The sequence below is a fragment of the Mustela nivalis genome, assembly GCF_964662115.1.
Source record: "Mustela nivalis genome assembly, chromosome: 5".
Classification (NCBI taxonomy): Eukaryota; Metazoa; Chordata; class Mammalia; order Carnivora; family Mustelidae; genus Mustela; species Mustela nivalis.
Genome location: NC_139024.1, coordinates 22,078,742 through 22,091,736, shown reverse-complemented (window position 1 = coordinate 22,091,736; position 12,995 = coordinate 22,078,742). Strand labels below are relative to the sequence as shown.

General features: G+C 45.8%; 1 pseudogene across 1 annotated transcript; it reads right to left on the bottom strand.

The window, feature by feature from the left end:
• Window positions 1-6,894: 6,894 nt before the first annotated feature.
• Window positions 6,895-7,359, bottom strand: LOC309864477 (guanine nucleotide-binding protein G(I)/G(S)/G(O) subunit gamma-5 pseudogene; annotated as a pseudogene). Its single transcript has one exon. The product of its transcript is annotated as a guanine nucleotide-binding protein G(I)/G(S)/G(O) subunit gamma-5 pseudogene (transcript).
• Between the last annotated feature and the right edge of the window lie 5,636 nt (window positions 7,360-12,995).

Below are 12,995 nucleotides of genomic sequence, written 5' to 3'. Positions count from 1 at the left end.
GCTAAAGGAAGCATACAGAACTGCCAAGACTGGGATTCTGGACAGAGGTTATGGGTCTAGAAGGGTGACCTAAAGTGGATGGGAGGGCAACCTGCCCTTGCAGGGAGGGCATGGTTTGTTGGCTTTATCCATGTGCATATAGCACAGCGGAGCATGTTTATTCCAGTCCCAGAGGGGCAGATTCTCACTAGGAAAAACATCGGAGGAAAATTATCGACACGCTGGGGACATGGTGTGCATGAACACTGAGGTCCAGCGAGGAAGCACATAATGGCAAGAGAAGTCTTCCCTGGGGGGTGTAGTAGAGAGAAGGAAGGCTGAGACCGAGAGTGAGAAAAAGTCTTAAAGGGATTGTCATGAAATGAGTTTGAAAAGGAATTTCACTAGGCGTTAAGTGTGTTTGTATATGTATTTTTTTATATAAACAAATTTTACAAAAAATATACCTGGACTACTTTTTTTTCCTTTTATTTCTTTTCAGTGTTCCAGAATTCATTGTTTATGCACCACACCCAGTGCTCCATGCAATATGTGCCTTCTATAATACCCACAGCCAGGCTCACCCAACCTCCCACCCCCGCCCCTCCAAAACCCTCAGTTTGTTTCTCAGAGTCCACAATCTCTCATGGTTTTTCTCCCCCTCTGATTTCCCCCAATTCACTTTTCCTTTCCTTCTCCTCATATCCTCTGTGTTATTCCTTATGATCCACAAGTAAGTGAAACCACATGATACTTGACTCTCTCTGTTTGACTTATTTCACTCAGCATAATCTCTTCCAGCTCCGTCCATGTTCATACAAAAGTTGGGTATTCATCCTTTCTGATGGAGACATAATACTCCATTGTATATATGGACCATATCTTCTTTATCCATTCGTCTGTTGAAGGGCATCTTGGTTCTTTCCACAGTTTGGCGACTGTGGCCATTGCTGCTATGAATATTGGGACGCATATGGTCCTTCTTTTCACTACATCTGTACCTTTAGGGTAAATACCCAATAGCACAATTGCAGGGTCATAGGGTAGCTCTATTTTTAATTTCTTTTTTCTTTTCTTTTTTTATTTTTAATTACTTAAGGAATCTTCACATTGTTTTCCAAGGCGGCTAAACCAACTTACATTCCCACCAACAGTGTAAGAGTGTTCCCCTTTTTCCACATCCCCTCCAACACACGTTGTATCCTGTCCATTTTGGCCATTTTAACAGGTGTAAGGTGGTATCTCAATGTGGTTTTGATTTGAGTCTCCCTGATGCCTAATGATGATGAACATTTTTTCATGTGTATGTTAGCCATTTGTATGTCTTCTTTGGAGAAGTGTTTGTTTATGCCTTCTACCCACTTTTTGACGAGATTATCTGTTTTGTGTGTGTTGAGTTTGAGGAGTTCTTTATAGATCTTTGATATTAGACCTTTGTCTGGAGTGTCATTTGCGAATATCTTCTCCCATTCCATGGGTTGCCTGTTTGTTTCGTTGACTGTTTCTTTTGCTGTGCAGAAGCTTTTGATCTTGATGAAGTCCCAAAAGTTCATTTTTGCTTTTGTTTCCTTTGCTTTTGGAGACATGTCTCAAAAGAAGTTGCTGCGGCCGAAGTCGAAGAGGTCACTGCCTATGTTCTTCTCTAGGATTCTGATGGATTCCTGCCTCATGTTGAGGTCTTTTATCCATTTCGGACTACTTTTTTAAAGGTGAATTCACACTGAGGGCTCGATCCTAAAACCTTGAGACTGTGTCCTGAGTGAAAGGCAGATGCTTAATGACTGAGCCAAGCAGGTGCCCCTAAATAAATAAAATCTTTAAAAAATGTGGCATCACCCTGAGACAGGTCCTAGAGGACGCCAAGTTGTATCTGGATTACACAAGTGTGCTGTGAAGGCTGGCATGGTGACAGGGGCAGATGCCTTGGGTTAGAACCTGAGGACGGCTGCTGTTTCCACAGTGCTTGGGGGGCCACAACAGCCTTATCTCTTTGTAGCCATGCTACACAGTTGGGACCACCCTCCTTGGCCCCAGCTCTATGAAGCACAGTGGAGACTGCCTCTCTGACCAGACACATAGCACCTTCCAGAACCACAGGAGTTCAGGGCAATGACCCCAAGTTCAGAGCAAATGACCACAAAACTTTCCCTCAGCTTAAAGCATACAGAGAAGGATGGGGTAGGATGTTTTCCGGTCTTGGGGATACAGTCTGCCCCTTGGGCCCTCTCCACCAAGAACTGCTCTGGGAGAGGGGAACAGATGGAAGAAGCGCTTAACCTCAGGAAGCATCAGGGTTCCAACTCCTTGGGATGACATATGCTTATTAGAAAAAGGGCGGGGCTTCTCTTTATTGGGGGTGGGGGCAGGGCCAGGCGGAAACTGAAGGAACTCAAGGAAGTCAAAAGGACCCAGTTGCTTCCTGTGGCAGGCTGGCCTTAGAGTCGCATATGTGAGTGAGGAGGGCAGAACACTTAACACTTCAAAGAGACCATTTCGTTTCATTTTAGAAAGTCATTCTGTTAAGGTCGTGGATCAGCTCATCTAGCATCGAGAAAAACCCTATATGTGAAAATCCTTAGCTCATTTAAAATGATGGGATGAGTCCTGGGTGTTACGTACAACAGATGAATTACTGAATTGTACATCTGAAAGTAGTGATGTCTCTATGTTGTCTAATTGAATTTAAATTTAAAAAAGAAACAAGAAAAATTATATATTGTGGATTCCCTTTTTAGCAATGAGAATCTGATCGAATGGGAGGGTCTACCTCCTGTTCAATGACTATTTTTTGGGTGGGGTGTCAGGTGTGTACCAATGGCTAGATCTCAAGTCGTAGTTTGAGGCCCAGTGTTGACTAGAGACTTCTCATTGTTAGAAGGAGCCAGGGCATCCTGGTCCGAGTGATATGCAACCTGGGGCTCTGAAGAGAGTGGCTCTTGATTGCCCTGGTTTTCTGACTCTTCTCTTTAGTACATGTCAACACTGTGGTTTTTTGTTTGTTTTGTTTTTTAAGGTTTTATTTATTTATTTATTTATTTGACAGAGAGATAGAGAGCACAAGTAGGGGAGCAGCAGGCAGAAGGGGAGGGAGAAGCAGTCTCTCTGCCAAGCAGGGAGTCCAATGCAGGGCTCGATCCCAGGACTCTGAGATCCTGACCCAAACCGAAGCCTTAACCAACTGGACCACCCAGGACCATGGGTTTTGAATGAAACCGGTTTATGAGGCAGTTCCTGTGTGTGTGCTAATACATTGAAGTCAGTTTCAAATTTTAAAATGCCTACATATTTTGAAAAAAAAAAAAATAGCTGTGCTTTCCTCAGCATGAGAAGACTTTCTGATTGAAACTTCAGGAGACACCAAAGTCTATTATTACTTCTTTCTTTGGGAAATACATTATGAAATACATTATGAAATGGAACTTGCGATGGGGCAGACATTTGCTGTCTTCCTTCCTCTGTGGGAAAACAGTGTTCCCTGGGGCCCACGTGGAATGGAGAGCCCTGCCAGCTTCACGGGGCAGGGATAACATTGCAGGAAGGTGGCCGTGGTGCCCAGATCTGGCTATGGGAGCCCCCGTATTTGGGAGTGAGCCCAACTAGACAAACCTGAAGCCCTGAACAACTTCTCAGCCTTAGCAGTGAGCCACAAACCTCCACTTCCAGATACACTTCCAGAGATGAGCCCTCCTGGGGGTTTCTGACGCTCACGTTTCTGGGCATCGACCCTTCCCATCCCCCGCCACATAGCCGCAGCCTTCTATGTGACTCTTCCTGTCTTAAGAGGTTCCCACTTTCCTCCAACTGAGATCCTCAAAGACTGTGAGAAGATGACTGCTTAGCTAAATGAATGCGTCCATTGACTCCTTGGCTTAAACACACCTCCAGCAAATTCACTCACCAATCTCTTTTTCTTTTCATTTTTTTGGTGCATCCTCTATGTGAGACTTGGTACCAGCATAGGGAGACTGTAGAATCAGCAACCAGTTCTCTCCCAGCTTCCAAAAGGAAAATGCAGGTCAGTAGAACCATTAATTACAGGATTAGACCTGAACACCTGCTAGGTGCGAGGCCATTTGCTAGAGACTGGGAATACAGTGGCAAGCAACATTCCTTTCCTCAAGGAGTCTATGGTTTGGTAGGGAAGGCAGGTGAGGGAAGGGTACTTTGGCTGCGTAATGGCAAACATTGGCGATATCTAGTTGAGTATAGGGGATCAGGGGAGAGCATGTAGGAGGGCACCCAGGCCAGCAGGATTTTGCTGGTTAGGTTGAGATTAATACATCTAATAAGGCACAGTCGAAACCCCTGCACAGGGAGGACTCCACCTGAGGGACGGCAGGAGATGTGGTCCCAGAGTCCTTGCGAGGCCGCCCAGGGAATGTCCAAACAGCCGAATGACACAGGCAGTGGCAATAGCATCAGACGGTCACTGATGGTATGTGGTGGTCAGGTTTGTGTGCAAAAATCGTTGACTGGTTTTGCATGGGTTGCCGCCTTCCAACAGCTTCCCATAGCTGGCCGAAGATCCTGGCCTTGGAAAGCATGTCGCAATCCCAAAAACATCGGTTGAGAATTGCCATTTAGAATTGCTGCATGGTAGCCGAAACCACAGAGAAGCCAAGGGGTCTCCTTTTCTACTTTCAACATCAGGAACAACCACCATCCGGGTCTGAGCCGGGTGCCTGCCTCTTCCTTGCTCTGAGACGGTGACCGCTCACCCCATCAAAGGGTCAAGGCAAACTTGGCCCTTTGCCATACATGACAAAGCAATTTCTCCACGCATTCTCTTGAAAAATTGTTTTCATTATGAGGGTTGGACTTTCCTCCCATATTTCGGAAGAAAGGGCAGAGGAGATCATAACAGTTTTTTTTTTTTTTGTCACTGCAGGCAACAGATTACCAACAGCACTTGTCAAGGCGGGAGCCCTGCGGGGACACCACCAGGGGCTGTGGCCGTCCTGCAGGTTGGCTCGCCTGAGGAGGGAGCAGGTGACTCCATGCCAGCAGGGGTGGCCTCTGTTCCTACCCTCATTGTCCTCGGCTGCAGGATTTAGCAGTTAGCTCCCACAGGCAGCAGCACCTGAAGACTCCACTCTTCAGGGACCCAGATACTGAATTTGAAAAAGCACCGCTCACCACTAAGCCAGACCAAATGCCCCCCAAAGTGGGCTGCCTCCGCAGACGGTCTAGTCTGAAATGAGGAGCTGCCGGAGTGACTCTTGGGGCGCTGCGAGGCTGCCGAGTGGAATGGATTCTAAGAGCTGGAGAGGCAGTTTAGAGCCATAAAGGGCCTGAGGAAATAGCATTTCCCTCTCCAGATGCTCTTAAAGAACTACTTATGAATCTCTGCCATCGAGTTTAAGTTTATATTAATTCGCTCTCCTCAAGTCAACCCTGCTTAGCAACAGCAACTCTGCCATGCCCTTGCATGAGGTTGTCTCTACAGAGCAAGGGCAGACAGGTTCAAGTTCATGTGTGTCACTAGGGTTTTGGGATAGGTTCGCGCATTAATTCTCACAAGTCTCTGGGATCCTTGTTATTTTCCTTGTGGTAGAGAGTATCGGGAGAGATACCCCTGAGGGTTCCCACCAGGCCATTTAAGGACAGCAGCCATTGACTACAAAGGAAACAAAAGGAGCATTTTTCTTTTTCTTTTTCTTTTTTTTTTTTTTTTTAGATTTTATTTATTTTTTTGACACAGAGAGAGAGCACAAACAGGGAAAGCAGCAAGCAGAGGATAGAAGCAGACTCCCCACTGAGCAGGGACTCGATCCCAGGACCCTGAGATCATGACTTGAGCCAAGGGCAGGCACTTCATTGACTGAGCCACCCCGTTGCCCCAAGAGGAGCATTTCTCTCTTGGTTTCCACAGGCTAGCGACGGGAAGGAAAGACAGGACTGTTAGAATCACCAAAATGTTCAAGGATTAAAAAAAAAAAAAAAAAAAAAGAGGCCTCCTCTTTTGCACCCCTCTCCCCACCTACCACACTAGGAAAAGATGATAGAGAAATAAGAATAGATTTTGGAGGGTCCTGGAGGGGCGGTGGCAGGTCACAGGTTCCAAAGATGGTCACAACAGTGCCCTCCACTTGCCATGCTCTCCTTACAACTTGACAGTGGCAGACTTCTCAAAGACAGGTGGAGACTATGCCTCTTTCCTGGAGTCTGGACAGGCTGGAGAGCAATGGTAATTAGAGGTCTGTGGGTTCTGAAAGTTGTCTTAACAGGCCATGCAGCTCTGCTTGGGAGCTGAGACACTTACCTGTGGAGCCCTGATCAGCCAAGCTCTGAGGAAGCCCAGGTCACACAGAGGGGCCACAGGCAGGTGTCCTGGCCAGCAGCCCCAGCTGAGGTCCCCACTGCCATCCACAACCACACATGTGAGGGAAGAAGCCTCCAGATGATTCCAGCTCCCAGCTGTCAAGTTGTGCCTAGCTGAGGCCTGAGACATCAGAGCAGAGAGAGCTCAGGTGGCCCCATATAGATTCCATGAGCATAATAAAACGGTTGCTTTAAGGCCCTAAGTTCAGGGGTAATTTGTTACACAGAAATAACCAGAACAGGGCCTAGCATTCTTTTTCCAGGGTTGAGAAATTTTTTTAAAAAATTTTTATTTACTTATTTAACAGAGAGAGAGAGAGAAACCACAAGTAGGCAGAGAGACACGCAGAGAGAGAGGAGGAAGCAGGCTCCCTGCTGAGCGGAGAGCCCCATGCGGGGCTTGATCCCAGGACTCTGAGATCATGACTTGAGCCAAAGGCAGAGGCTTCAATCCACTGAGCCACCCAGTTGCCCCCAGGGTTGAGAAAATCTCTTTTTTTTTGTACTAAGTATTTTATTGTATGCTGCTGCCAGTGTATATAAAACAATTACCCTTATGAAATAGAAATTTATGAGAATTCAGAGAGGTAGATGTTAAGGACTGACAAAAGTAAAAGTTTATATAGTATGGCACGTGTTACAGGGATAAGCTTTTTGTACAGGCTTCAAATTTAGTTCTCCTTTGAATAGTCACTGGTTCATGAAAAGTGGTCTAGAAAACCATCCCAAAGATTCATTTTACTACAAAAAGGAACAGACTTTCTGAGGTCTGAATGGGTTCGTACTTGAAGACACACCAGTTAGCAGGGGGTCGTGTTGGGCATTCTGCAGACAGAATTGTTTCAGATCTGCAGCTGCCTGGGAAACCTTCAAGCGGTTGAGCCCGGCTTCCAGCCGGAGCTGTTGAACCACTTTCTTCATAGCGGCAACGCTGGAGGAACCAGACATGGCGCTCTCAGGAGCGGGGCAGATTTTTGTGTGTGTGTGGGTCTGTCGGTTCGTGGGTCCGCGGGGCCAGACCGTGGGGCAGCGCGGCGGGGGGCGGGGCTCCGGGTTGAGAAAATCTTAAATCCTACTGGCAGATTAGAGGATTCCAGAACTGAGGATCTCTGGGATAAGATCTCAGAGACATATGGCTACATGGTGGCAGATAGGGCTTTGGGCAGCCTCTTGGATTCTAGAACTTAGCATGCTCTGGAGTTAACAGGACAATTCCTCTATCCTCAAACATGTCATAGATGGGAAGGGATGGAAAGAAGTGGTCCCCTGTGAGGGCAGATGACTAGGGTCAGACAGGATGGTTCAGACAATGTCCATATGGCCAGATGGCACTGAAGACCAGATGCCACTGTCTGCTGCAGCCGCACCAAATGCCTGGCAACAGGTGAGCCTCCCAGAACCGAGACACAATTAAGAATCATTGGCTGTGCTGCTTACAGAACACAGAGCCCTTCTGGATTCCCAGGATTAGAGACTAGGGACAAAATCTTGGTTCCAGGGGAGAACCAGTGTGCTGAGAAAAGGGAGAAACATTTGCTATTTCAGTGTCCAGCAGGCAAGTGTCCCACATAGTAGCTCCCAACTGGAGGTGACGCAAGCATGCTTCCTTGGGATGGCTTGTAGGAAAACCAAGTCTCATGATGGGCCATACCCATAAAGAGCCCATAGTTAGTACCACGGAGGCTGAGGTGCACTCAGGTGGAGTCATCTTGGACACCAGAAGGAGCAGAGTAGGAATTCTGAATCTACGGGAGTGTGGGCTCAGCCAGTACTCACTTCCTTCCCTGTAGTAGGCTGCCAGGATCTGGAAGGAAAAGGCTGGTGGGTTCCACACTGAATTTCCTTGATAGAAGCCCTGGAAGGGGAAACGGTCACATGGTCTGCTGAGGCAGATTGGCCTTGAAATTTCCCGGTGAGGTCCCTGAACTCTGAACTCTCTTCTAGCAAGTCTGAAGTCAGAGGGACTTACAACTTGCAAATGGCCAATGGATGTCGATAGTTTGCAGAAAGGAAGGGGAAGGTCTCAGTAGTGACTTAAGCCAACCCATGGCTGATCACAGAAGGAGTGACAGATGTTCTAGTAGATTGAGTGCCTAGTAGACCTTCCCAGTACATTGTCCCACATGTTCCTAGTAACATGTGGGCAAGCACATAATTCTGGAAAATATGAATGACCAGAACCCCGGAAGAGATAAGAACATGTCACCCCAAAATATGCCACTTTGTCATACTCATCATTTTGACCTAGAGACAACGGAAGAACAGATGCAAGAATGACTCTCTGACCTCCCCATTTCTACCTAAAAGTCAGGCATACATTTCCTGAGAAAGGGGACCTCCTGATGTCAGGAAGAGGAGAACATCCTTATTACTGGAAGTGGAGAGTCAAAGCAGAGATGAACCTGCATAAACAACCGGCTAATATAACCTTGGTCTTCCATTAATTTCCCCCATATGTTTCCAAGTCACTTTCCCACTGTCTCTTGACCCAGCCCAACTGCCCTTTTCCTTTGTTCTGCCATCTGCAAAACTCATTTTTGTTTGTTTGTTTGTTTTTTCGTTAAAATGGGGTAGAAGCTCTCAGGCCTACTTACTTCTTTAGGGCTTCATTTCTAGTGAAGGCCTCCATGTATGAATAAAAATGATCACATCAAATAAAATTTGTGTGTTTTTCACCTGTTTTTTTTTTTGGTTTTTTGGGGTTTTGGTCAGTTTAATTCTTATGTCCAGGCACAGAACCTAAAAGGGTAGAGGAAGTCTTTCTTCCTCTACAACACGAGAGTGTCAGAAAGTAAGCCTCCATCAGCTTAAGGGGATAGGGGAACCAAATATAGAAATGGAGTTATGGAGGAGCAAAGAGATCTATTTTAGACACATGTGAGTTTATGGTCCGAGATATTTACCAACTATCACAAGCTGGCTCCCCAAAGACCACCAAGAGACTCTGTTAAAAACAAAGTTGAATTTATTCTTTAATGCAGGAGACAACACTCACTCCACCTTGGTGGGGTCTCAGGTGGGAGAAGGGAAAGTTAGAATCAATGCAGAATTAGAATTTTGGCTCAAGGTGGGTCTTACAGTGTAGGACCTGATTAAGACTGGGTAAGAATCATGATGTGACAGCCCAGAATTGGTGGAAACAGCAAGGGGAGGATCTGGAGTGGAGGGCTTCAAAGGATATTTTCTGTTGACGCTTCCACTGAAGAGTTGATGCATCTTCTAGGAAGTTCCTGTAATGGGCAATCCAACTCTGTCCGGTCCTAGAAAAGGAAAGTCAGGCTAATAAAGACATGCTAAAGACTTGCCAATGAGGACTGAGAACTCATGTTATCAGACAGTAAGTGTGGTTTCAGTTCTGGGTGTGTGGGCTGAGTGTGGGAGTGGATCATTCTGTTCTCACCATTAGAGTACACCCATTTTACAGATAGGAAACCTTACAGGTTAAATAACTTACCCAAAGTCACAAAGCAAGTAAGGTTTAATAGTACAGAGGTTACCAGCACAGGCTCTGACATGAAACTCTGGGGATCATACACAAGTTTAGAAAGTTATTTAATTTCTCTGTGCCTCAGTTTTATCCTCTGTTAAAAGGAAAGCATGAGTGGTAACAAGCATAATCTTGTGGTGAGGATTCAAGACAGCAATGGCTGGAAAGCCCCTAGCCCAGCGCCTACCACTTTTCCCAGGAAATAATATCTAGCAGTAGCAATAGTTGCAGAAATAGTAAGAACGGTGGTAGTAATAATAATACATGAAGATTGAGTTCAGACAAGTTCTGATTCCAGAACAGAATCAGCTCCATAATTTGCCCTGTACAAAACAAAACTGCAGAGTCCAAAAAGTATTAAGAATTTCCAGACAAGGACAATAGTACATTAAACCTAGCATGGGACCCTTCAAAGTGCCAGACCTCAGGTGCTTGCACAGGTCCCATGCCCATGAAGCAGGCTGAAGAGCTCATTTGAGGGAAACCTATCCTGCTTTTAACTAGCACTGCATCATACCCACTGGTTTTTCCCACATCACAGCTGCCTTCTGGAAAGTTTGGAAGCCCAGTGCAAGGCTGCCTTCCTGCAAACTCTACAGCTCTTTTACCAATGCACACCCTGCAAAACCTGACTTTCCCATGCCAGATTAAGTTGCAGCGAGAAGCAAGTATCCATGGCCTTTCGAACAGACTCTTCTGTGGAAACAGACTGGGAATATTCTTAGCCCCTACCCCATGCCACCAAAGGACACCAAGCTCAGACTTCAAATCTAGTTCTCTACATCTTTCATTTAAAAATCATATTACATCTGCCCCTGATTAGAGGAAAAGCCATAATTGGTTTTGAGACCAGCTTGGTAAGATTATCTAGTTCCATTAATTTCTATTCTACTTTCTGTACTTAAGTACAGAAGAGATCCTAAACTTGAACCTGGTCCATCCAAGTCATTATGAAGATACATTTCTCAAATAGAGAATACATTTCTCAGTTCATTAGCAGTTCATTAGCTTGATTTATATCAAGATACAGGCCTTCCTTCATACTCCTGTGTGGAGGTTCAGCGAGCAATGCTCAGGGGCACCCGGTACCATGTGTGTCAAATACATAACAAACTAGCTTCACATCAAGAGCCTTTCTGCATTTTTACTGGGTATTATGAAGAACACTGTATATAGAGATCATTTCTGGTTGTTGAGTGTTCTAGTCTTCCCTATCTGATTTTCCACCATTTGACTTGGAAATCATTGTACTCTTAGGGTCGGATGAAAAGCCGTCACCTTATAAGAAATGAGTCTATGACAAAATCCTTTGATATCATTCTGAACAGTCAGGGGAACATTAACAAGCAAGTACTTTCTTCTTTAGTGGGAAGCAATCCTAAATCACCTGCTTCCCAGGGCACAGTCAGTCACTCCTGCTTTGAGTCCAAAGGGTGTGTATTTCCCAGCATTTGCCGAAATTTGTTTTGTTCCTGTCTTCTCCATTAGATCCAGAGGTCCTCAAAAGCAAGCTCTGTACCTTCTTCCAGCACCCAGATCTAGATTTCCAGCACCCAGCCCCATGGTAGGCATAGAGCTAAGAAGTATTATGTTGTGCTATAGTAAAAAATAGACATATTTGTTCTTTGACTCTGGTTCCTAGCACGCAGTTCCTAAAACCCTTGGAATTTCCTGAGTGATAAGAATGTCTCGCCTGCCAATGACCTGACTCAATGGGGGGCCTAGTTAGCTTCAGGATGGAGGGCTGATGGCCAGAAAGCCAATGATGTGATTCGAGTCAGAACCTTCAGCCCCACTTTCCAACACCCATGGAAAGGAGAGAATCTGGAGATTGAGTTCAATCGCCACAGGTCAATTATGTCATCAGCCAAGTCTAGGTAATGAAGTCTTGGTCAAAACTGAAACAATGAGGAGGAGGAACTTCTGTGTTGGTGAACATGTCGATGTGCTGGCGGGGGTGGAGAGGTGTTATTCCCAGAGAAGGCATGGACGCTCTGTATCTCCCACCGTTGATAACTTGCCCTATGTATGCAACTCTTCCATTTGACTTTTCCTGCATTGTATTCTTTATAATAAGCTAGAAATCATTAGCGGAGTGCTTTTCCAAGGTCTCTGAGTCATTCTAGCTGACTATTAAATCTGAAAAGGAGTAATGGGAACCCCCAAATTTGAAGCCAAGTCGCATGGAAGTATGGGTGGTTTGGGGGCTCTGTGTTGCAAGTAGGATCTGGAGCGAGGGGTGGACTTGCGGAACAGAGCCCTTAACTTGGGTCTGGGTTACTCTGGGTACTCTGTGTCAGAACTGAACTGAATTACAGAAGTTAGAGAGACAGAGATCATGTCCCTTCCCTTGAATAGGGGCAGGTTTGCAACTGCTTCGACCAACAGAGTATGGTAGAAACGACTCCTTTTACCTCCAAAGCTAGATCATAGCAGCTTCCCTCTGGTTCTCACCAAGAATTCTCCCTCTGGGGATGTTCCCTTTTGGAAACCGCCTGCCACACCGTGAGAAGTCATGGCTACCAAGCAGAGCCGCAGGAAGGTGTCTGGTTGGCTGTCCCAGCTGAGCCCAGCTGTCGAGTGCCTGCCAGGTATGAGTGAAGAGGTCCCCAGATGTTTCTAGGACCCCAGGAACTCGACTGCCCAGCTAGAGTTCCAGAATCCTGGAGCCAATACAGGCTTTTTCTGCTGTATCTTATCCAAATTCCTGACCCTCAAAATCCAGGAGCATAATCAATTGAAGGGCCATTGTTTATGCCGCCATATTTGGGGTAGATTGTCCCGCAACAGTAACTGGAACACAGTACCGCCATGTAATGCCCACCTTCCTAAAACTCCTTTTCTTTATTCTGAGTGAGTCTGTTTATTATAAGGGCTGTGTATATAAAAATTAGGCTATCAGAATTTTGTTACCTGCTAGTTATTTAAAGAATGGGTGATTTTTTAAAATTATGGCTTTTCAGGATGTAGGGAAATGTTTTTGTGGAAGGCAATCCTCCAAAAATGTAAATCTTTCCACACATCTCTGATTATTCTCTCAGATAAATTCCTAGAGATGGACCTGCTGGGTTAAAAGACATGCATATTGTTATTGATCATTTTTTTATTGATCCACATGACCTCATTGTCAAGTCACATCACTGACTCAATGCCCTACCTCTCCTCCAAGGCTTGGGGAGCTGCCTGGGGAGAGGGCTGGTCTGTCCTT